Below are 26,665 nucleotides of genomic sequence, written 5' to 3'. Positions count from 1 at the left end.
AGAAATTCCTTGCATGGAGAATAACAGATCAAATAATGATTCCCGCAGGAATGACTGCCTATATCCAGACTCTTGCAATAAACAAGCCATTCAAGGACCATTTGTGCATGGAACTCAATGACTACACTGAAAATAGAATGGAGAGAAATCAGCATAGAAACTGTGAAGCCTAGCCTACAAGAGGTCATGACTTAGGTGAAAAATTCATAGGATAAAATAACTGACAGCTGTGTTGCCAATGCACTACGAGCAGGCTACTTGGACAAGCAGTGCTCATTTAAAGAGAGCTCTATTGCTAGGCATGACAGATTGGGGCCAATGGTTCTACAAGAAATGGAGTCGCAAGAAATTCAGGCTGGAATTTGGGGGTTGGAAACTTATGACAATGTTCCAAAAGAAGATGACATGACTGTATTTGAATAACTTTTCCATTATCGGGGCAACAGAATGGATTGCTTCTGCTTTCAGCTGCCAGCAATCTTGTCAGTTTTTTTGACTTTATTGTATTAAGGTAACGTTTTATTATCAATGGGGTAATTACAAAGTAAGGCCACTAATTCCCAGACGTAATTTTTATGACTTTCCATCATTCTTCTCTTACAGTTTGGGTAAGGAATAAAGAAAGCATCACCACTCAAAAAGTGGCAGTTATTCACCTGTTTTATTCCCCTCCTCCAATACACATGTATTGAGATTTTTCTGCACTTTCTGTTAAGCATGAAATATTACACTGTGAAAGCCAGGGTGTAGATATTCTGAAGTTGAAACATTTGTTGCACTGTTTATGTAGAATTCTCACACAACTGTTAATACGTTACCTAGAACTGTTGCCCAAAAACAGAAAAGTACTAAATAAATGTCAATTTGTGTATATGAATAAATGTAGATTGTTGTACGGGGGGGGTAAATAAGGTATCCCCTGATGACAAGCCCTAATGCGTATTTTGGCGAGGGGAAAAAGTATAAGACCCGGTCTTATTTTTGGGGAAAAATGGTAATGCTGAAGAATATTAATTTATCAAAAGAAGGTTTAATAAGTATAAAGTAGAATATTTTAATCATCCCTTGAGCTTCCTAGTTGAAGTTATTAGAAAGTTGTTAAGAAGACCTCCCCATTTTGTCTAGTTGTTCTGCATTATGAGAGGTTTTCCACACTCTGGAGGTGGAAGGTTGAGAGCTATGGGTTAGTAAAAGGGATAAACACAGATCAAGTAACAGCACGGTTTCTCACATTCAGTTTACAAGAATATGAAACACACTCTATATTACAGCCAATAAGCCACTGTGGTGGTGCTGCGGTAGCGTTGTTGCCTCACAGTAAGACGCTGTCCGGTTCGATTCTCAGCTAGAGCGTCTTCTGCGTGGAGACATGCATGAATGGGCGTATCTTTGTTGAAGGTTGTGCATCAGGGCTGGTAACTCGGCATGTAAAAATCAACTACCAATCATTAGCAGACCGGAGTTCCACTGTGATGACCCCTAACCGGGAAAAGCTGAAAGACACAACAACTCTATATTACAGCCAAAGAAATCACCTTATTTCAGGCAGATATGTTTATTTCCCAGTCTGCAAAACACCAGCAATGAATAACATAAGTGTCATCATTCAAACATAAATGGAATAGAGAAAACTTGTACGGCCACATACTAGTCACCCTGGTCATAAACTCCTAAAATGCATGTATTATAGTGATGTTTGTTAACAGGTTTTCCGGTTTTACATTTGAAACCACTGCCACGTGTTAAGCTTCTGAAAAGCAGCCTCTCTAATTCTGCTGGCACAGAAAGAGGCATGTCAGTTTACAAAATGCTAACATTGATTCTTGACTGAAATCAGCTTATTTTAAAGCAGATGGTGTATTTACTGCTATGAAGTAACTTGTTTATCATTTTGAAACAGTGACTCAGACAACATGACCCATGTGAGACTAAATGGTATACTAATCCAAATTCAGAGGTTTCTGATGCCAGAATCTTTGTCTCGAGTTTCTCTTTAACAAATGTTTTTAAGATACTGAATTAATAAGGCTTGATGTTCTTCCATTAAGAAGTGAGACCTGCATTCTGCTTGGAAGCTTAATTTTAACAGACTACTTTTTTATTTCAACCTTTGTTTACACAATTTAGTTAAGAGAACTTTGGGGGGGGCAGATTCTGATCAAACTAACCTTCAAACACAAAGAAATAAAGTGAAATATACATCTTGAAACTATATAATTGACATTTTCTTATATAATTACTATGATGAGATGTACATATATAAAAAAAATATATCCATTTCTACCAGTCTTGCAAGCAAGCAACATATATTTTTTGAAATTTATGTAACTCGGCCACTATCCAAGCCACAACAGCATGGGTAAATGCAATAGGTATAAACAGACAAGCTCAGCCAGTTTTACTGATGCATGGCACATTTTTCAATTATAAGAAGAAACTGGAATACCCGGAGAAAATCCACATGGGTATGGAGAGAAAAAGAGAATTTCATAAAGGTGGTAACCAAAAGACAGGTTTAAATCCCAGAACCCAGTGTTCTGAGGCAGAAGCCTTAAGCACCAAGCCAAAGAAATCACCTTATTTCAGGCAGAGATGTTTATTTCCCAGTCTGCAAAACACCAGCAATGAATAACATAAAAGTGTCATCATTCAAACATCTACAGAGTAAAAGGCAGTATGCTGCCTGGTACCCATAAATGCGTTTTTGCAGGTATAAAACACTTCTTACTTTGGTAAAATATCAGAAGCATATACCATATTAATGCAAATGTTTATAGCTTGCAGTATTTTTGGCTGATGTACTTCCAACGAATAGAAAACACAACTTACCAAAAATGTATTTCCCAGACACACTACACCAGTAACAATTCAAAGTAAGTAATTTCAATTCCAAACTCTAGGATATAATTAGAGATAAGGAAATGGTGATGATCTAGCCAACTCCAGCCTTGGCAGGGTGAGGGACTAAACAAGGCAAACAGTGATCCTTTGATTCATGAGGTGCTGCCAGTGGTTGATAGTTTACCAATTTGGAGATAAAATTTAAAATTTGTCAATGTTATCAAGAGCAAGATTTTGGCAATCTAGCAGTTTGAAGCCATATGTTAAAATGATGTCAGGATTTTACCTTGTAAACTGTTACAAAGACATTGTGCAGTGGTAACCTAATTGGTAATTTCATACAAGATTTGCATAACTAGCTTTGTTGAAAGAAATGGACAACAGTGGCATATTTTTTGAGGTAGGACCAGTTTGACGCTATTTTGAATATTAAGCCAAAATCGTAAAAGCATTAACACGTGTCCAGTGACACTGAGATACTACGCTAGAAAATCTACAGTGTCTCCATTTTACCCTTCTTCATACAAATATCTCTAACTTCTTTATGATGTTTTTAAGTATATACAGTATTTACAATGTGAAGAAAAATAGGCGGCCACAGTGGTGCAGCGGTTAGCGTTGCCGCCTCGCAGCAAGAGGTTCTCTGGTTCGATCCTTGGCTAGGGTGCCTTCTGTGCGGAGTCTGCATGTCCTCCGTGTGGTCGTGTGGGTATCCTCCGGGTGCTCCGGTTCCCTCCCACATCCCAAAGATATGCTGTAGGTGGATTGAACACTCCAAATTGGCCCTAGGTGTGAGTGTGTGTGTGTGCCTTCTGTGGAAGGTTGGGCACCGGGCTTGCAACTTGACACTGTAAACTCCACTGCCAATCATGAGCGGCCAGTTGATCTGCTGTGGTGACCCCTAACTGGGAAAAAGCAGAAAGAAGAAGATGCTGATTTATAAAAAGATAAATGTATGATAATTGAGGGGTGTGGTAAGTCTGTTTTCATGTACTATGTACCTGCTGCAGTTTCAATATTCTCTTGTTATGCTTTTGGAATACAAGTTTTGTGTTAAGGATATATTTTAAAGCACTTTCCCAGGACACAGATAATAAAACAGTTATAACAAAAAGCACACATTTTCCCCTTCACCTAAATAAACCAACCTTCAATTATTTGTTTTGAATAACAGAAGACAGTTCACTCACTGAATACATTTTAATCCCAAAGAAGACAGGCTGGCACAGAAAATATGATATGTTTAAATGGCCTTGATGATTAAAAAAGTTATTGTACTTATGAGAAACCTTGGAGGAGTGATCCTAGATGTCACAGGTACTAATTTATGATTTCAGGAATAATCTATGTTACACTCTGTGTTTTAGTTAGTCTGCAGTTATTTTTTTAGTAGTATTGCATTAGTTTTGTCTATATGGCTACAATTGTTTAAAAACAGAGAGAGTGTATATTGTATGCCTTCAGAATGTGCATTTATTTATTTAAGTTATGTCTAAATGTTACAGCTACCAACTCACAAAACTACCAACTCAGAATACTTAAAGAAATGAATGCACATTCTGAAAGCATGCAATATGCACTCTATATTTTTAAATAATTTAGACAAAACTAATGCAATACTGATAAAAAAAATAACTGCAGACTAACTAAAACACTGAGTGTGACATATTATGCTCCAGATTAATTCTGAAATCATGACTTAGTTAAAATGTGATAAAATAACTTTGCCAGTGCCACGTTATGAAAGTCTGCTGAGCTAACTCAGACTTTTTTTAAAATATGCTTCTTACAGGAGTGTAAGGGTAATTAACTGTGAATATGTATTAAAGAACCTGCATCACTCCTAAAGAGTACATATAGTATGTAAAGTGTTATGATGAAACAATATTATTCATGATGACACAAAGTGGAAGGTAGACAACAGTAAAACAGAATATATATGTATTCATATATTTGTTAAACAATATTTTAACTGGTTATCAGAAACCCTCTTGTTTTTATTTTAGATTTTAGTTTTTTTCCTCCTCTTCCTTGACTCTGACAGCCATCCCAGTGCTATACATCCTTGGTTGGGTTTACCAGCTCTGCAATTAACCCCCAGTCAAATGTCCAAAGCTTTGCCTGGGCCAGTGTGCAATGACCTTAAGGATGTCCTGGGGATCACTGCTATCCAACTTCATGCCTAGGAGTTACTCTTATTTTTGACCTAACCCTTTTCACCCTCCCACCTTTACAAATCCCATGGTTAGATCCAAAGGGTAGGTGTGGAATGGAGCTGTGTGCCATACTGCCCTACCTCCACAGCAGCTCAGTTGTCTCTCCCTTCGTTGAACCACATCTCCCAGCATGAGATCCCAAGTTTCTGCCAGGGATCATCACAAAATATATCCACAGAACCATCCTTCCTCCCCAAGGATGATAACACCCATCTCCCCCTGCATTTCCTTCCTCCCCAAGGATGGTAACACCCATCTCCCCCTGCATTTCCTTCAGTCATCTGAAATGCTAAATGAACCCGGATCAGATGGGCTGCAGTCAGGGCTTTCTCTCTGTACACCACTGGAACAGCTATCAAAAGTGCTCTTTAGACTCAAAACACATCACAGGACAAGAGGCATACACACACACACACACACACACACACACACACACACACACACACACACACACATATACATATGCAAACTTTAGAGTAGCTACTCAAATCAGCATGGGTATGGAAAGAAGTACCAACAAAAAACCAACACAGACAAGGGGAGAAGATGAAAGCTCCATTCATACAGTGAATTTAAATCAATACTGAACCTAGGGCACTAGAGTTTGAAGCAGATGTCTTAACCACTAAACTATCATATTGCCCATTTTCTTGCAACACTATACCTCTGCATTTTTGGTCAGAATTAGTCTGTTTTTTGCCTTGGTCTTTGGAATGGTCAAGAAGTGGATATGTGCACAAATTTCTAAAATAAATAAATAAATGACAAGTTATGGGAGACATACGATTGCCAATGAATGTATGCATTGCTGTTCTTCAGAGGAGAAAAAGATACTTCTGAAGCCAAAGGCTGTAAGCATGAGTAACAGGAAGGATCTGTTGGTGGTCCAGCAATGGCACTGTCCTCTAGAGCAGTGGTAACTGCAGTGTGATGATTTGCATCATTCAGGAACTATTTCACTGCTGACACCTGTAGACTATAGTGGACACTATTCTAAATTGGGAAAAGGTGATACAGCCATGTTAGGCAACCCAAGTGCCAATAAATACAGCATTGGTAGGAAAAACACCACTTTAGGTAGAAAGGGTTGATTGTTTGGTTATTGATTATGTTATGAGAAACCACACTAATAAATTGTGAAGTGGCAATTTAATTCACTCTAGTGAAATTTGAAAAGGCCATTTCATTCAGTCTCTTGTCAAACAAACAAATAAATAAATAAATAAAGCAGACCGAAGTCTAAAGCAATAAGTTCAAAATGGCTACAAAAAGATTTAGAAAACAAACATTTGGAATTATCACTCATTTTAAGATGACCCTTTAGTGGACTTGAATAAAAAGAATTAGTGTAGCACATTAAGTAAAATGCGGGTCATCCTCAAAGAATGAATGAACTGCTAACTATAAAAAGCTTACCGAGTCTAAAACAATTAAAGGGGCATTGCTATACGCATAAACTGATTTTATTTTGTGCTTTCTGCATTTAGTAAGGTGGAGACTGACTGCGTAATAATGATTTTGTTATTATTCATAGTCTGTATAGTTTATATCAATTAAATTGATTGGTTTAGAAGGTCAGATGCAATTTTTGCACGTGTACTTAAATGCTGTGTTTCTAATGTTGTAGTTTGTTCTAATGGAGTTCCATTAAACATAAACAACAAAAGTGCTTATCTAAATAAAATCTAATTGATTCAGATGCCAAAGTGTGTTTCTCATTTTTATTTTTGATTTTTTTACAAACTGGAGCTAATTGGAAAGTTTGGTCATCTTTATTGCAGTTTAAATGACATTATGAATCACAGCTAAACTCACTTTAGACAAATTCTCGTTTTAAAACAGCTTCCAGTACCTCAAGCTGAAAAGGCACAAAGAGTTATGGAAGGTCATTGATTTAATGTATTTTATTGATAGAAGGCATATTGAACATCCTGACCATTAATGAGTAGGGGAAGAACCTTAGTATATAAATTAAGGGAAGAACATTCTGAAAGCCCTATTAGAAAACCAGAAATCAAGTACATTTAATGTAATTTCATACAAAAGACATAGCATATACCCATGCGGTGCATGTTCTTAAAGTTGTTTCAGTAATTCTTGCCCTTCACCAGACTTTTAACATGTTAACAGGACTTTTCAGGTTGACCAACACTATAAATAAAAGTGAGTGATAGTGATACATCTGCTTGCACTGTATGTAACACATTTTATGTGGAACAAACTTCTCAAATTAACTTCATGATTTTATGAGCATATAAGTACACTCAAAGACTAAGTAAATTACACATACACTAAACTGCCTTTTCCTACAGTGTCTAAAACTGAAGGAAGAATAGAAAATGAAAAAAAGAGATAAGGCTTGGGTGAGAGAAAAAAAGAGAGAAAATTAGTACCATCATGTGTGACATACAATGCATTATCACAATCAATGTGCAGATACTGCACATATGCTTGGTCCAATTATACAGATTAAAGTTAACAGCAGAGCATTTAATGCCACTAGTGTAGAATTTAATTTATGTAATATTATTAAATATTGCACTATTTTATACTTGCTACTAGTGTTATTTGAACCCACAACGTCTGGCTAAAATCCCAACACTTGACTCCTAAAGTTGATTTGTGCTACAGCCTGATGCATTCATACTTGCTTTTAGTTAGGATATTCATGCTTACTTTGCTACAATAATATTTCTCTTGTGCTGCATACATACCACTTGCTTCCCTCAAGTCTCTCTCTAGGTGCTCATCATAGGCCTGCCTGTTTGCATCTATTTCAGAATTAGCTACGAAAAGAAAACAGAAGAGCATTATGCATACCAGTCTTGCCTATATTTAGCTCTGTATGTATTATAAATTATCTTTATTAGCATACTTAGATATATGTGGGATATTGCTAGTTTGGAACTCATCCAGCCATTGGCTGAGTGTATCCCTCTTGTGCCTTTTCAGGTCATTAAAGTTGTGCCTACACTGCTCTCCAGTGCGTGGGATGCCAGTCACACTGAAAACAGCCTTGGTCAGACTATTCCAAGCCTCAGACTTGTAATGAGAGCTGATATAGTCCCCCTGCAAAATACTTTGGCTGTGGTGCTTTACCAGGAGTCCAAAAAAAATCTGTACTCCAACACCACACCTCTGCACCCTAAATTGGGCACCTTCCCCTCTAAAACCAGACATGTGTAACCCAAAAGCAGCGCAATAGCAAATAATGATTTCCTGTCAAGTCCTGATATCACATTTACTGGTAGTACACAAACGCAAGCAATGATGCCAATGGCAGTTAACCAATGTTGAGCAGAGAGCAACAGTGCCAAACAAACAGGAAAGTAGTTTTGAAAATTGGAAGATTAATTTGAGACTTAACATTAGTTTGAGGGGTGTGTGCTTCTGTAACTGTTAGGTGATTTAATGCTGCAGACATGCACTGGGGACATAAATTTCATGACTTCACACTTGTTTGGTTTGGATTTATACACTGATAAAATTGATTTTTACAGTGTGGGATTCAAACCTGTGCATAAGGTTCAAAACATTTTCTTCCACAGTAGTGATTTTCTACTTTGCCACAGAAGAAGTGCTTCTCAGACATAGTCATGAATTATTTATAAATACAAATGACAGCTTGAGGTATTAACCATGTATGTGTATGACCTGACAAGGTCCTTATATATACATTAATTTCTGTATGTGTCTGAAGGGTAAAGTCCAGGTAGCAGAATTACTTACAAAATATAGAAGTATACCCTCAGTCATACATCTGAACAGTAAGGGTGTCTTATCTCTCATACATATAATTCATATCAGCTTCACTGCTATGCATAGTTATTATAATTATGTATAACTTGTTATAAGTGATATTTAATACAATGTGAAATTGAACAACAAAGAAAATGTCTGGAATTTCCTGTATTAGAACCCAGGACCATGTGTATGGCAATCCTACACTTATACCTGCTGCAACAGGAATAGTTAATTAACAGTTAGATATTTCTCTCTTCATTATTAACATATGTGTGTTAACCTCTGTGGAACATCTCTTAGCAAGTTTCCTTGATGGAAAGTAAAAAATGCAACAATGTATCCCCTTTGACATTTAGAATGTGTATGTCTTGTCTGCAGGTGTTTTGTCTGCTTCCTGTGTGGGCCAGTAGTCCAGGTTTGCATGATGGTAAGCATTGCACAAACAAGATAAGCAAAGCTAAACTTGTTTTAGCCTTGTGATCAATGTTTACATGGCATTTATTGTGTTTCTCTGTTTCCATGGTTTCTGCTAAGCTGGGCACCGTGCAAATACTGGCCATATAAAAAATAGGAACTTAGGAGGAAGGAAGAAAAAAATCTATGAAATAAACAGCAGTACAACATTTATGTTGGTACAAATGAAATATTGTTACACAGGTCTGAATTTGAACTCTCACTCAAATGAACCTTCAAAACACAGAAGGGTGTCTTCCACCTTTTGCCACAGAAACAGCTTTGCAGCAGAGAATGAAAATCATTGTGCATACAAGCAACTACATCATCCACAATATTAACACAACATATGTCAGTTGAACACTTTTGAGCTGTTTGTACATGATGTAATTTCAGATATAGTGCAATGAGTGATCACACAACCATTTATAACTATTGCTTTCAGAAATGCAGCTTCTGTCTTTTCTCTAAGTTTGTTGCTCATTCTTCTTTTATCTCACCAGTAATCTGAAACATGCAGTCTGTAAAGCATTTTGTGCCATGCTTAAAAGGAGTGATTATATTAAATGGCAATAATATGCAGTAGTCAACAAATGAAGGGGAGGTTGAATGTTACTGAACAGAAACTGTGAAATGTATGCTGCTTATTTACATTTAAAACCTCAATACAATTACTGCTACACTTTGTAAGTCTAGCCTGGTTGAAAAAACCCACTGGAGGTAAGGGATTCTGAATTGCTGTTGTTGTTTCATGCTCCCTACCAGTACTACCAGTTATCATTCACAGTTGCAATGCATTAGCAACAAACACTGAGGGGCTGCCTACATTATGTCTACACCTGCTACACAGAGACCAGAAATTGGGATTCAGTAATTCTAATGAATTCATACCTTATTTGCATCTTTACCATGCTCACAGCCCTGAAACTACACTATAAAAAGGGAACTGTGCAGCTAGAGAACCTGAAGATGAGGAGACTTGTTTATGTGGATAACAGAAAGATGAATAAAATCTTACCATAACCATAGATGTCCTTCTCTCCTATGTTGCAGTATTCACTAGTGAGTTTGTCCTTCTTCCAATCAGCTTATCCAGCCAGATTTCCAAAGCTTTTCCAGTCCCAGATGATGCGTTGAATGTCTGACATGTTGGCAGGTACGTGGGCCATAAATGTGATGTCTACACACACCGGCCCTCAGAACCAAGGAAGCCCCAGACAGAGCCAGTCCTGTTAGTCTAGCATGTACAGAAGCCGAGGAGAGCAAGTGCAAGGATAAGAGGGGGATGGTGGGAGGGAAGGAATACTGCAACATGGAAGAGAAGGACATCTATGGTTATGGTAAGATTTTACACAACTTTCCTATGTCCTTCTATTCCAATGCTGCAGCATTCACTAGTGGGTGAATATAAATACTCACTGGTGGCTGGGAGAAGGTCTGGATGAGGAACCTATGCAGGATAGCCCTGGCAAATCCTGCCCTTGCCCTGGAAATGTGGTTTAATTTATAGTGTCTGGTGAAGGTGTGTAGAGAGGACCAGGTAGCTGCTTCTAGAATGCAGTTGGTGTCTAAGCTTTTGAAAAAGGCTCCAGAGGAAGCCATGGCTCTTGTAGAATGGGCTCTGACATTGCCTAACAGTGTCTTCCCATGGTGTGTGTAACAAAATGAAATGGCTCTAGCAATCCAAGAAGAAATGGTACTTTTTCTCACTGCTTTTCCTAGAGCCCTGGAGTGGAAGGAAAGAAACAGCTGGTCTGATTTGCGTAAAGGCTTGGTCTTGTGCAAACAGAATCGAAGTTGCCTGTGGACATCCATGGGGTGTAAGGACCCTCTCACTGTCTCCCTGAGGGTTAGGAAAGAAGGTAGGTAGGTGAATAGCCTCATTCAGAGAAAGGTCATTGACCACCTTGGGGGTGAAGGAGGGATTAATCCTGAGGGTGACCCTGTCCATATGGAAAACTAGGAAGGGTGGGGTAGCCATAAGGGCTTGGAGCTCTGAGATCCTCCTGGCTGAGGTCAGAGCTACTAGTAGTACTGTCTTCCAAGTGCAAAACTTCAAGTCAGCCTTGCCAGTTGGTTTGAAGGGTGGTGGAGTAAGTTTTTCTAGGACATAGCATGGTCCCAGGAAGGAGGGGTCAGTTTTCTGGTGGGTCTTAAGTATAAAAACCCTTTAGGAATAGCTTGGCTGGCAGTCTGGAAGCTAGGGGAGGTTCCATAGGCATGTAGGCAGAAATAGCAGACAGGTGTGCATTTAAAGAGGAGTAAGACAAGCCTATCATTAGGAGTTCACACAGGACAGAATCAGAGGCATGTCGCTGTCCAGCGGCTCCATCTGTCTTTTGTGACACCAGACAGAAAACCTTCTCCATTCCGAGAGATAAGATTTTTTTGTGTTAGGTTTCCTGGCCACCTGCAGGACTGAGAGCACATCCTCATTGCACAGGTGTCTGAAGGGAATTAGAATCCTATCAGCCACAGGGAGAGGTGCAGGGATCTCCACTGTGGGTGAATATGTGCCCCCTTGGGCTATGTGAGTAGATCCACTGACGGGGGTAACTTGTGGTGATTGCCCTTGGAGAGATGAAGAAAAAGACAGAACCAGTGCTGCCTTGGCCAGTAGGGATTCACAAACAAGATTTTTGGTGAGTCCTGCTGAATTTTCAGTAGTACTCTGGATCAGAGGGAAGGGGGGGTGTGCAGGAATCTTCCCTTCCAAGACATTAAGAAGGCACCTGTTTGCAGTGCCTTCAGATCATGAGCTCTGGAGCAGTAGCTCTGGAGTTATCTGTTTGTGGAGGAGACAAACAGGTCTATCTGTGGAATACCCCACCTCTGGATCAGATCTAGGAAAACATCTCTTGACAGCATCCACTCGTGACTGTCTGATGCGGTTCTGCTTAGGGAGTCTGCCTGACAATTGTGTTGGGATGGGATGTAAGCTGTCTGGAGGGAGATCCCCTGGGAGATGGCCAGATTCCCATACCTGTAGAGTCTGTAGAGGAGGTAGGACTTCATCCCTCCTTGCCTGTTCAAGTACCACATCACTGTGGTATTGTCTGTAAAGATCTTCAGGGTACCCTGTGTGAGGAAGGGCTGGAAGGTCTGCAGGGCAAAAAGAATGGCTGACATTTCCTTGATGTTGATCTGCCAGTGTTTGTGTCTGTCTGTCCACAAACCTTGCACCGTTCTTGTGTCCAGAGTCACTCCTCAGCCCAGATCTGACACATCTGTGTGCATGATTTGGGAATCGGAGGGCATTTGCAGAGGAAGGCCTAGGTTCTGGGCAACCTTGGCCAGCCACCACTTCAGTTCTTGGTGGAGACAGGGGAAGAGTGGGATCCTGAATTTGAGGGGGTGTGAGTACTGGGTCCAAACCAAGTGTAGATACCATTCCATTTTCCTCATGTGAAGCCTTGCCAGGGGTTGCATGGGGATAGTGGCTGCCATGTACCGAGGAGTCTGAGGAATTCCCTTACAGGCAGGATGGGTGAGAGGAGGGCAGACTGCAGATGGTGGCTCAAGAAAAGTACTTTTTCCTCCAGTAGGTAGGCCATCCTGAGGTCTGTCCTGATTCTGCATCCTAGGAAGATAATGTCTTGTGTAGGATTTAGTTGGGACTTGGTGAAGTTTATGATGAACCCTAGAGACTGCAGCAGAAGCAGGAGCTCCTTTGTGTGGGTAAGGAGGGTTTGTTTGTCTGCTGCTTGAATGAGAAGGTCGTCTAGGTATGGGAAAATTTGCATTCCCCTTGTCCTGCAGTAAGCAATGACTGGGGCTAGGCATTTTGTAAATACCCTTGGTGCAGTGGAGAGTCCAAAAGGCAAGGCACAGAATTGAAAATGAGAGGAACCTGCTTTGAATCTGAGGAATTTTCTGGAGGATGGTTTTATGGGAATGTTAAAGTAGGCCTCCTTAACAACACATTCTGGTTAATTACACGTAGGCTTGGGGTGAATGTGTCATCCAAGTTTGTGTTAAAAGTATCGTTAATGGACATATAAAGGGCAAAATGTTTTAACCCCGTGTTACTGTTAATTGTGGTGATGGTGTCCTTAACTTTTGCTTAACTTCTTCCAGGGCCATCCTCCATAGGAACTCTGGAATCATTTGCACATGGTCAACCAAACATTTGTATGTCAGTACTGATGAGCAGTTCTAAGAAATATTTATTTTATCCATATGTGTGAAGTGGGTGTCGAGACTGTGGTGTGTCTATTGCTGTACTGCCTGTAGTAGTGGCACCACTGTTAGTTTGTTACCATATATTGGACTATAGTACTGCAGGTATTAATTTCTTTCCTGTGCATGTTGCTTATTATCATAGGTGATCCTGATAGTGGAAGTGTAGGACTCTTACCACCTGATGTCAGAGTATCAGCAGACTCTGATGATGATGGTGGCCAAACACAGGCACACTCAGGAGGTGCAGAGGTTGAATCTAACGCTGAGGTTGACATTCAACTATCCCCTGTAATTCCATCAGACACAGCCAGGAGGCCTATGCCAATCCATTCCAGTGAGCCTTCAGATATTAGACGGGTGGAGGGTGAGACACTCGGTCAGAGTAATATGGTTAATGCTGCTTCAGTGCCTGCTGACTCTGTCCATAGCCAAAGTGTGGGTGAGGTGCCATGCAGGATGGTTGTTAGGGCTGCTTGGAGGAGGCCTGTTTTCCATACTCCACCTGACCCAGGTGTGTCTTCCCATGCCACTCAACTTATGTTTAGGGCCATCGTGGATGGACAGGCATGTTCCAATAGGTCCTCCAGAGAAATGTTTAGGGTTATAGATGTGGCACAGTCTGACATGCATGACTGCCTTCACCATGTTACCAATTCAATGGATCGGATGAATGACACATTGGAATGGGTGGTGTCTGTGATGGAACATCTGCTGGGAGGGGGACAGCATCCACATGGGTGTAGGTCAGCCACATCATCTGGGCACTGCCACTTTAGCTAACATCAATCACTCTCCCATAGTGGCAGTACTTTCACTTCTCTATCAGTGGTTGAGGTGTCCACACCCAGACATGGCAGGCCATGGGGTCGTGGTCCTGGATGTCCTCATGAAAACAGCTTGTCAAGCAGACATCAGTTGCATTCAGGCAGCAGTGGTGCACCTGACCATGGATACGGATGTGCCAATGCAACTACTGGCAGACCCCGTTCTCGTGGTTGGGTACAGCAACGATGAACTGCCACCTCCACCATGCATGGCCCACACCTGTCCAACATATCGAGATGCAGAGCTAGCACAGAGCTTGGCTGTGTTCTTGTAGACACTCACACACCAATTTCACCTGGAGGGCCCATACAGACACACGTACAACAGTTACATGGTTCACCCATGAGGCTTAAAGCTCATTCTATCTCGGTAGCCATTTGTTACTTTATCCAAATGTATGCCTGTTTCTCTTTCTTACTCACACACATTCACTTACCTTTTGTGTCAGCCTAGGCTTCCTGCCCCCCCCCCCCACACACACACACACACACATACACAACAGCTTGTGCAAGTGATGATAACTGTGCCATATCCTGGTTTTCTATCTTTTGGATTCAGGGATGCATAAGCTGTGTGTCTGATGCTCAGGGTGCATTGCTGACTTAGTGCTTAGTATATCTGTGTTTGTGATGTTGTTTTGCTAATTGTCCAGCTTTCTTACTGATTTTTGTAATGTGTACATACCTCCCCCACTCTTACAGCAAAAATGCTGGACCAGCCATAAATAAAAGTGATAATGGCTGAACAATAGGGATAAGGTTTACATATTTTGGATGGATAGACAATTGATAGAATCAAAACAGTTTTTGCATCAGTATTTTTAAGAATCTTCTGAAGGTTATGAAGTCTGAAACTGAAATGTGTCTCATTAATTTATAACTTCTCTCTCTAATGATTTGCCAGTACAAAAGTGAGGCCAAACTGAGGGCATTTGGTGACCATCACTACTTTTGATTGTTAAGAATGTGTGAATCTTTGATGCCTGTGGCCTATTACTTGATAGAGGACACAGGTATTCACATAAGTCTCTGCTGTCACATGTTTGAAGTCATTGCTGTACAAATCACCCACCTTTCACCTTACTTACATTACCAGTTAACAACATGCAAGGATATGCCATTATTTTGTATTATTACATGATTTTGTTTTAATACTCCAGGTTCAACACTTACATTGTAAATTGAGCAGTTGTTACAGTTTTAATTAAGGGCTGAAGGGTTGATTCTGCCTGATGCTAGGAGTACACTGCCATTACATGGAAAGGTTAAGGTTGTGAGCATTGCCTGGCATCAATGTTACATTACATATTTGCATAGAATGAAGGTTTTAGCCCCTTAATTGGCAAGTGAGTGTACTATGCATTGCCTCTTAACCAATGTGAGGACATATTGACCATGCCTACATCTGTCTACACCCATAGCAGCTGCTGGGTCCCTCTCTGACTCCTCACCTGTGTACTGCCCACCTAGTAACAAGGTACTAACTGACTCCGCTATAGCCCTGCATGTGGCTACTAGTGATAAAGTACAGCTTCTGTGAGGTAATCAATATTACAGAATTGCACACAGGGCTGAAAAGATGAAGTTAGTTCCAGAAGAAAAAGGAAAGTTTAATTGAAATGAACAACAGTCACAAAGGATGGAAAACATGAAAAGTCAAAGGGTACACACTTTTTGACACAAGCTGCTTACAAGATACCAACAATCAATTTACAAATGGGAAAGGTGGAGGTATAGCAGCCGCAGTTCTGGACTTTATCCATGTCAAATTGATATTATTCACATGCATTCCATTTTGTAAAAAACAGTGCCAGAGAGATTAGTAGTGCATCGGTTTTACAGAATTACAGACTACAACCACTCTGTTTACACTATTCGCTTCTTTTATTTCAACTATTATAATAATTTTCAGCCCCTTAATTCATAGAAAGGACAAAGCTGAGAATCATCAGGAAGAAATATTCAAAATCAGAGACCACTTTAAGTACTGTATTAATAATTTAGAAAGCAAATGGAATAAAGGGGCCTTATGTTAACATGAGTTTTATGAAAAATAAGAACTGTATTAATTTTAGTACTACTTACTGTTATCAACAAAAATTCTTACTTCTGTTTTACCACATCATAAGTTTTTAAGAGAGAGGGTTAAGTATGCAAAAGATGACGCTTTCAACACAATGACATCAGCAGATAATGTGGTATCTGAAAGCTACCTGGACCTAGCTTGTTACGGTGCATACAAGGGTCAATACCATTTTGCAATAGCCTGCCAGAGTGCCTGGGACTACTTACCAATAAACAGCTTCCAAAATGTTGGCAGCAACTATTGTGTAATATAGTTGTGTGAAAATGCAAAACTAACCAAAAGTGCTAGCTGGTTGAATGTGGTCATGGCATTGCCAAAATACCTTTTTTCTACAGTACAGCAACAACAGAGTTGCTGTTTGAGGCAGTGCATGCAGACCTGCAGGCTCTGTACAGGGGGGACATTGCACAGAACAAAAGCATGTTTGGAAATTAATATGAAAATTCAGGCTCAGAAATGCTGTTTCACGTATACAAATTAGAGCAGCAATTTTTTTTCATCTGCATGAAGTGCAGTGCTCTAGATTTGTATCCAAAAAAGGACATCCCTTTCATACTACCTTCCTTTGCCCAAATCTCCATCATGCATATTTAGCAAAAATACAGTTATTTCAATAAACACTAGATTTGTTTGCTAACATTTTAACAAAGGCTGCAATGTTATATTTTATACCACATTTGGACATTTCTGCTCAGCAATATGAAAAATCAAATGTATTTCAACACCACAAGGATAAACATGAACTGCATGAGAAACAGACTGTTGATTTAGGTTAGTCCTTAAGATTAAAGTGTTCCAGGACTCTCAAAGGACTAACTGGGCTCCAAACATCTAAGGTTTGCTTCCAGTTTGTGGGCGTGTCAGGCACATAATGTAATCCCTCTCTGCCATTTGCCTGAAGAAGTGTGGGATAAAAAGAAATGTCTGGAAGCTTAGAATACTTATGAATAAAACAGGCTGAGATTTGGGCCACTGATGGCAATGGTTGCATATACGCTTGAATTAGGTCAAATACTGTCAAACTATATAGTTTTTAAACAGCAGTGCTGGCCTCAAAAGAAGTAACATTTCCACACAACAGGACCAGAAAAAATAGGGAGGACGTGGCTTCAATGAAACCGATGTAAGCCATAGCTTTCAGCAGATTTGCATTTAGATGAGTAAATTGCACATGCCACATTCATTGCCTCTTCATACCATAACAAATTAGGTGCAGACATCTTTCAATGCTGTTTGGAAAGCCTGACATTATAATCCACTGATTTACTTGCACTAGTATTAGTCACTTATGTTCTTGAAAAATAAATATTGGCACATAGGGAAAGCCACTTTCTAAACGGGAAACTGCTTTCGAAAGAAAATCAATTTCTGCTATTTTTGGAAGCAAAAACAGGATGCCATTCTTTTACAGCCACGACCACACTGCAGTACAATTGTCAAGCATTGTGATTTCATATGCTTAAAAATAAGGAATTGTAAGTTATTCCTGAGGGCCGGGCAGTTTTGTTCCAGTCCTTACTGCTGGACAAGAGCCCACCATCCAGGAATTTATTACAAACAAAAGGGCTCGGAAAGAGAAGGGAGAATTTTGGAATTTTCTAAAAGCAAAAAATGAATGCTTCATGTTTGCTTATGAAATTCAGAGTTGTATAGCTTGAGTAGTGTGAAATAAGTGCTTAAAACGGCATTTAAATGCCATAAAACATAGCTAATTTTGGGTACCTTAAAATACAGGAAGATTACCAGTAGTCATGTAGAATTTATTCACATCATGAAACTTCACAGAAGAAAAGACTTCATTTTCCTGTAGCTAATGTCTCAGTGCATGAGAACTGATTTGTGTTGTAGATCCTGTGCTTGAATTTTGGTTTTGTAGGACTCGGAGAAGACAGAAAAAGGTGAGTATTCATTTTGGTTTACACCTCTTCCCTTTTGTCTGAGTTAATGCAACCTTGGAATTCATAAACATGCTATAGATATATACACATGATCAAAATTTTAAAAAGCCGAAACCCATATGGCTGAAACCATATGTTCGACTTTTGAGATTTCGAACATGTAAAGACCTGCACATTGCTAGCTGGGGGCTGTAACCCCCTGCATGCCCTGCTATTTAAATATACCAACTCCGAGATCACACTACAGTGTGGAAAATGGAAATTTTCCCATTCTGTGCTATAGGAAGCTGTCCGTTCAGAACATTCGAACTTCCAAAAGTCGATAATATGGTCTCGGCCGATGATGGAAGCTCAATCATCTGTAGGGGACCTACACACACACACACACACACACACACACACACACACACACACACACACATATATATATATATATATGTTAAGTTTTGCCATTTTTGTGGTAATTAATCACATGCCAACGCAGCAAAACATAATTTATTAGGTCAACCCATCCTTACTGATGAACACATTTGTTAAAGTTTGGGATCGGTGGGATAATTTGTCAAAGTCCAGTTTGTTCAGACATGTAGAACATTCTGCACATAGATAATGATGGATGGAGATAAGGATCTCAAGGCTAATTTAGCTTTGATTGCACATTTAATTTATTTGGTCAGTATGTTTGAATATTCTAACATCTCACTTGTGTGAACTACTGCTGTTTTCCATTGTTTTAATTGTTGTAGAATCTCAGAGTTGGTATGTTTAAAAGGGTGACTGCCACAGCCACCTCTCCGCAAAAAAGTACAGTTTTGTACCTACCATAAATGTAGATGTTCGAGGATCCCCATTGCTGCAGTCCTTACTATTGGGTAGTCCGCTGTCCAGTCGGCCCGAATACCAGAGTATATGGCAGGGCGCATTAGACTGACGGCAGGGTACTAATGCGCATGACCGACGTCATATCCTCAGTCTTTTCTTGCCCCAGATGTCAGAAGACCCTAAAAAGACAAGGCCCAAAATACCTGCACCAAAAATATGTACAATATATACAAGAATATATACAAAATATCAGCATGTAACCTCACCTACACAACCACCCCTAAACACAGAGGGGAAATTGGACTGCAGGATCCTCGAACATCTACATTTATGGTAGGTACAAAACTGTACTATGTTCTTAGTTCCCCATTGCTGCAGTCCTTACTATTGGGTAGAATCCCAAAGCAGAGGTAAGGGAGGCTGGCAAATCATAAAGAAGCAGGAGCTGACAACATGCCTTGCAAAACAGCTGTGGCAAAACCAGCCCTAGACTTAGAGTAGATAGGAAGGTGATAATGCTTAGAGAAAGTATGCACTGAACTCCAAGTAGCTGCTTCCAAAATATCCTTAGTTGCCACCCCCCTTAGAAATGCTGTAGAAGTGGCAGTAGCCCTAGTGGAATGAGGCCTAATCCCAGCTGGAATCTCCTTGCCATGATGGGAATAACAAAATGCAATGCAAAAGCCAATCCACCTAGAAATAGTTTGTTTTGACACAGGCTTGCCCTGCGAACTCAAAGCAAAAGAAACAAACAACTGCTGAGACTGCCTAAAATCCTTAGTCCTGCTTAAATAATAACGCAATTGTCTGTGTACATCTAAAGTGTGCAAAATCTTTCCCCTTTATTTTCGGGGTCTGCACAAAAAGTAGGCAAATGAATAGTTTGGTTTAAAGCCACACTAGAAACCACCTTAGGCATAAAGGAAGGATTAGAATGATACCCTATCCTTATGGAAAATCAAAAAGGGCTCTACTGCCATAAGGGCCTGCAACTCAGACACCCTTCTTGCAGAAGTAATAGCCAACAGAAAAGCAGTCTTCCAGGACAAATATTTCAATTCAGCAGTAGCCGCAGGCTCAAAAGGTTGTAGAGTAAGTTTTTCCAACACAAAATTGAGATCCCAAGCAGGAGTAGGAGCTCTAAGAAACTGCTTGAACAAAGGATAAACAATGGTGGGTCACAATCATAGTGAGCTGAAATTGCTGCAGCATGAATCTTAATGGAAGAGAAGGACAAACCTTTGTCCAATAACTCAGTAAGATATTGAAGAGCCACACTCAAATTAGGCTCAGAAATCTCCAAATTCTTTGCTGTACTCCAAAATAAAAATCTCTTCCATTTTCACTTTCCTTGTACTAGGTCTTCTAGCTTCCATAATCACATTTAAAACTTGTTGAGGAAGTTGAGACCTGCTGTGTTTCAACACAGAATATGCCAGGCTGTTAGATGAAGAGAGTGAAGCTTGACATTGAGCAGATGACCGTCCTTCTGAGATAACAGATGAGGAATCAGAGGTAAAGGCCATGGAGGCTTCTTTGCCAGACTCGTAGTAGTGGGTACCAGTGTTGCCGAGGCCAATCTGGAGCTATCAAAATCATCCTTGGCCTGTCTTGTCTGACCTTTAATAGTACCTTTGGAAGAAGAGGCAAAGGTGGAAAGGCATACATGAAGGTTTTTCCAACTGAAAGACAGAGCATCCACTTTCCAAGCTGTGTGATGAAACCCCTTTGTGCAATACTTTGGCAGCTGGTGGTTTAGTGGAGAAGCGAACAGATCTATGTCTGGAGTTCCCCATGACACTGTCAATTTCTGAAATACATGAAGATCCAGTTTCCACTGTGGGGATCCATGATTTGTCTGCTTAACACATCTGAGTTCAGAAACCTTGCCTGAAGAGTTAGTTGCAAGCTTAGCTCTCCCATAAAATCATTGCTTGCCTGCACAGAGGATAAGAATGTGTTCCCCTTGCTTGTTGATGTACCACATGACAGTTGTGTTGTCTGTTAGAATCAACACCTGCCCTGGAAGAAGTAACTCCTTGAAAGCCATTAATGCAAACTGGACTGCTAACATCTCCTTCATGTTGATATGTAGATGCTGTAGTCTGGCAGGCCACTTGTCTTGTATCCACTTTCCATTTAGATGAGCTCCCCAAGCAATGTCCGAGGCATCTGTCGTTAAAATCTGACTCGCCTCTGGCCGGGTCACAGAGAGTCCCTTGTTTAGGTGACATTCCTGAGCCCACCACAAAAATTCTTTTTGAAGGCAAGGTATTATTTGAATGACAGTGTCCAAATCCTGGCAGTGCTGTGTCCATACATTTTGAGATACCATTGTAGCTTCCTCATATGCAGTTTGGCATTGGGAAGCACCAGAATACAAGATGCCATGAACCCTAATGCTTGAAGGACTGTCCTTGCAGTCAGCACGGACTGATGAGATAGTTGATGGAAGTAAAGTGATAGACTCTTTTGTTTGTCCGGGGTTAAAAAGGCCATCTGGGCTGCTGTAATCAGTCTCACACCCAGAAAGCACATGTCTTGAGAGGGTACTAGACTGGACTTTATTTCGCTCACAGAATACCCTAGGCATCTTAGCACTGCTATAACATATTCCAGATGCTGTAGAAGGTCTTCCTTTTCTTGAGCCAGAATCAGGCAGTCGTCCAAGTAAAGATAGATTTGAATTCCTTGTAGCCTGAAGTAAGCTATCACTGGAGCCAGAACCTTTGTGAATACTCTCCAAGGCAATGCAGAGAACTGATAATGAGAATTTCCAGCTCGAGATACTTCCTGCAACTTAGTCTTATAGGCACATGAAGGTAAGCTTCCTTGAGATCTAAAGTTACCATCCAGTGATCTTTGCCCAGCAGAGGTAAAAGCTGTTGTAACGTCAACATCTTGAACTTGGGAATGTCCAGATAAGTGTTGAGGATAGATAAATCCAAAATTGGTCTCCATGTGTTCCCCTTCTTTGGTACTAGGAACAGGCGAGAATAAAATCCTAGGCCCCTTTGTGATACAGGGACTGGCTGAATCCCTATTTGGAGTAACTGAGAAATTTGCTTGTGTGCCTCTTTCCTTTGTGGAGGAGGAACGTCTGGCATGCCTTTGAAAGGAGGCAATGTATGGAAATAAAACCTGTAACCGTGGTGAATGATATCCAACACCCATCTGTCTTGAGTAATTAAATCCCAATTTTCTTTGAAAAGAGACAGTCTTCCTCCCAAAGGAGCTGCCAGACGAGAATCTACTGGCAGCTGAAAAGGCAGGTCATTGGGTCTGTTTAAGGACTGACCCCTGCCCTCACCAGAAGTCTGAGCAGGTGAACTCCTGTTCTAGGCCTAAAGAACCTTGAGCTCTGCCCCTACCACGGCTAGACCTACCCCTAAACTGGGAATCATAAGCAGGATATGTCCACCCCTTAGCAGGCCAATTTCTACTAAACTTCGTGGCTGCACCTGCAAAAATCTTTAACAGTTCGCATAGACTTAGCTTTGTCCTCCATTTTCTTTAAAACTGCTTCCACAGGCAACCAAACAACACATCAGACTGTAAAGGAGCATCCAAAATCCTTGTCTTAACATGCTCAGCTAAATTCTGATCCCTCAACCAGGCATGCCTGCGAAGAACAGAACTAGTGGCAGCCACCCTCGAGGAGGCCTGTACAGCATCAAAACCGCATTGCAAAGAATGCTTACCCACTTGTTCAGACACATGAACCAAATCCAGCAACTCTTTACACTCAATACCTTCCGCCAAAGCATCCACCTTAGATTTCAATTGTGAAAGGAGATAATTTTGAAATTTTAGCATGTGAAACTGACAATTCAACGCTCTCATGGCTAGAGTGGAAGAAATATACACTTTCTTTCCCCACCTATCCAAAGCCCTTGCCTCTTTGTCAGTGGGAACAGGATTTTTAACCACAGAGGCCTTAACACCTTTAGGCCCTTGAGAAACAGTTTCTGGGTCCGCCCTAGGACTCTTAAACAAATACTTATGAGCTTCAGGCAGTACCTATCGGGTTTAACAGGAGCAGGAGGCAAAGAGTCAGGGTTCAGGGAAGCCTCTGCAAAAAAATCTTCCACCACATTCAACACAGGAGGTATAGCTAAGGGCCTATGCTGGGGTAAAAACAAGAATTCCCTAAGCCGTTTCCTGGAATCAGAGTAATCCTGGCCTTCCCATAAAGTGCTCCCTCATGGAATGCAGAGGCTGTAGGAGTGGAATCATCCACATCAGAATCAGAATAAGGAGGAAACTCCTGCAAGTCTTCCACAGAAGACTCAGAAGCCTCTGAACACTGTTCAAAACTATCAAACTCCGGTTCACCCTGGGCCTCTTATCAGGAGGGGCATAGAACCTCTAATCATAGTAATCAAATCTTCTGCCATTTTAAGCATATGTTTCTTAGGTACAGAACCGAAATGCTAGGAGAAGCCCCACTGAAGCTGAACTTGGCCTACCTCTTTCAAAAAAAGAACAGAAGGAGAGGAGGCTCTACCTTGGAATGGAAGAAGAAGAGAAGTTAGACAGCCGGCCCCCCCCTGCCTCTACCTCCCTGAGAAGGCCTGACTGTAATCATAAAAGTTTCTGCCTGAGACTCCATAGAAACTCCTGGCAAAACCTCTGGCTCCACTGAGCCTTCTAAAGGAACCGGCGTCGGGACTGCGGTTCATCACCCTAGGCCGCTGTTTTGTCCTTGCGCTTCTTGGGGCGTCGGAACATCCGACGGCATTTTATAATTGCAACGCTTCCCAAACACTAACCTAGCACAGTCTAACCGTCTCTTAATAGTGCGTTTGTTAAACCTAGCACAAGAGCGGCATCCAACAACGTCGTGCTCAGGCCCTAAACAAGGTATACACAAGGTATGGTAATCCCTATGAGGTATCTGTTTCCCACAAGAAATACAGTTATTCACTTTTTCTGACATCGTTAAATACTGAGGCAAAAAACCAAAATGTTCTAGCGGGTACTTAGCCAACTCTGATTCGGTCTGAAACTCGGCGAATATTTCAGAGCGCCAACCTGCACTCGCAAAACTGCTTCTGCATCGGACCATGCGGCAAAAAAGACTGAGGATATGACGTCGGTCCTGCGCATTAGTACCCTGGCGCACTGGCGTCAGTCTGCGCCCTGACCGGCGTCCTCTGGTATTCGGGCCGACTGGACAGCGGACTACCCAATAGTAAGGACTGCAGCAATGGGGAACGAAGAACATCATTGGTTTTGTGGGGTTTTCTTATGTGTTTTATGGACTCTGAGTTAACCAGTTTGTTTTGATAGAGATGGTTGTAATGCAAGATGCAGTCTGTTAAATATCAAACTCAATTAATCATATTAAATCCTTTAAATTCCAAGTACTGAAATTTTGGGGTGTGAAATTCTAATATTCCAAAAACTAAAACTGGATTGAAGTTGATCAGTTTTGTGTAGCCCTGTTGAGAGCATGCACATTACCCTGGGTAACAGAATAATAGTGGCTGCTTTCTACTTTGGAACAAAGCAAGCTGCTGATATGGATGGCAGTTGAAATAAAGCCAGACAACTTGCTTATTTTCTGCCCGGTAAGTGAAACATTTTGCTTTAGCAGTACAATATTAGGGGCTGGTCTGTGCATGCCAGCTGCAGTACTAACCAATGAGCACTTATCCTAACATGCATGTGACTTGGTGTTCAGAATGCTGAACTGCTACACAGTTTCACAGCTTTGCGTGTCTTCTGCCACGGCTTAAAAAGAAAACATGAAGAATTATTTTTCCCATTGACATAAGTACCCTAATGTGTAGCCAATTAATGTCTTGATTTAATCCACCCAAAGATAAAAGAAAACCATCCTGCTATATACTAATATCTTGATTTCTTTACACACATAAACATATTATGTATGTATGCGCGTATATATATATATATATATATATATATATATATATCATATATGATATACCGGTAGGTGTCTGATCTGAGAGTGATAAAAGTAACAACTTCTTTAAAAAAAATGCAGCTGCATGTCCCAGTTTTATCCAAATTGTAAACCAGCCACAAACTCTGCAACTCAAATATACATTCAAAGACAACAGGTCATATTCCAAATCTACAAAAATAAACTTTCTAGGTCTGTGATGTTTGCAAGCACCTGCTTCACTAGTGTACAATATCAGAAGAAATTAAAACCATCTTTTCCAAATGGGAAATGTAAATATAAATGCAATTCCTTTTATGTTCTTCCTCATCTTCTTAAAGTAGCTGCCAATCCTGCAACCTAAACACACATTTAGAAATAATACTGGGGGCACTCAATCCCCACAGTGTCCAGTTTGTCAGTTCAGGAGATTGCTGGCATCTAATCTCAAAGCACACATATTGAAATAAGGAGAAAAGTACTTGCTGAATGAACCAGAAGTGTGTTTTAAATTTTACCCCCCCCCACCATACTCATCCTGCTAGAGCTGACAATTCCGCACCAAACCCACATCCATAAATGAAATGAATGTGTCCAATCTCCTAGCATTATCTTTCCTGTTTTCCAAACTGTTGCTTATATAAGCTGACAAAGTCATAGAAACATGCTTTTTAATAGAAGTCAGAATGCATGTTAAAACACACAAGCCCTTGCCACATTCAAAATAATCTTTCTCAAGTGTTAAAAATAATTACAAATAAAATAAGTCTTGGTGTACAGATCAACTACATTACACAATTACAACATTTGCAAGTAGTTTGAACAAGATAATTGTCTCCTCAAGTTTCTTTACTTCAAAATATGTTTTAAACAAACGGCCGCTTATACTACCCAGAATACAGTAAAAATGTCCTCATATTCTCAGTGAAATTGGGGTGCCCCATCTGCATTTATGATCAGTGCTTTCAACTGACGAAAAAAATTTTTTCTTGAAATTAAGAAGTTTGTCCTTCATATTGTTTCTGATCTCTTCCCAGCCATTCTACTGCAGACATAATTGCTTGGTGTAGTTTCAAGTCTCTTATTTTCAATGAACTCAACCATTCTAGAAATACTATCCAACATAAAATGCGTCACTACTACATTCCAGTGGTTTCAGAGCTATCTACATGATGGAAGAAAGCAATAAAATTGTCTAACCAAATCTCCCCCTTCCTACTTAACCCTACAGGAGTTCCCAAAGGCTCCATCCTAGGTCCCCTTCCATTTAACATATTCACCAATAATTTACACACTGTGTCCACCCCAGAAACAATAATCCAGTATGCAGACGACTCGTCCTTAATCTGTACATTGCATACTCTCCCTGAACTACAAAACAAAACCCAACAATCTTTCACAGCAATTGAATCCTCGTTCACAGAGGCCCAACTTTTTCTAAATCCAAAAAAAAAAAAAACAAAACAAAAAACAAACTCATATTCTTTCACCCCAAAATACCACCCTCAGCCCAGACCAATTTAATACCCTTGCAGCTAACAAAGCTATCACAGAAAATGTACAAGAAACTAAAGAGGTGTTAATATTGATAGCAAACTCAACACTGACCTTCATATCCAACAAAGCATAAAGAAAACACATAAACTAGGACTACTGTATAGAAACAAACAATTCCTTAACACTCTTACTAA

At 40.4% G+C, this 26,665-nt stretch overlaps 1 protein-coding gene across 7 annotated transcripts in view; it reads right to left on the bottom strand.

Annotated features, from left to right (window-relative positions):
• RAB3IL1 (RAB3A interacting protein like 1) overlaps window positions 1-26,665 on the bottom strand; it is a 606,739-nt gene that overhangs the window by 439,507 nt on the left and 140,567 nt on the right. The window lies entirely within an intron of this gene.

This window comes from Protopterus annectens, chromosome 3.part1, assembly GCF_019279795.1.
Source record: "Protopterus annectens isolate FY-2018-M chromosome 3.part1, PAN1.0, whole genome shotgun sequence".
NCBI classification, from domain to species: domain Eukaryota; kingdom Metazoa; phylum Chordata; order Ceratodontiformes; family Protopteridae; genus Protopterus; species Protopterus annectens.
The sequence above is the reverse complement of the archived record's forward strand: the minus strand, read 5'-3'. Positions and strand labels throughout refer to the sequence as shown.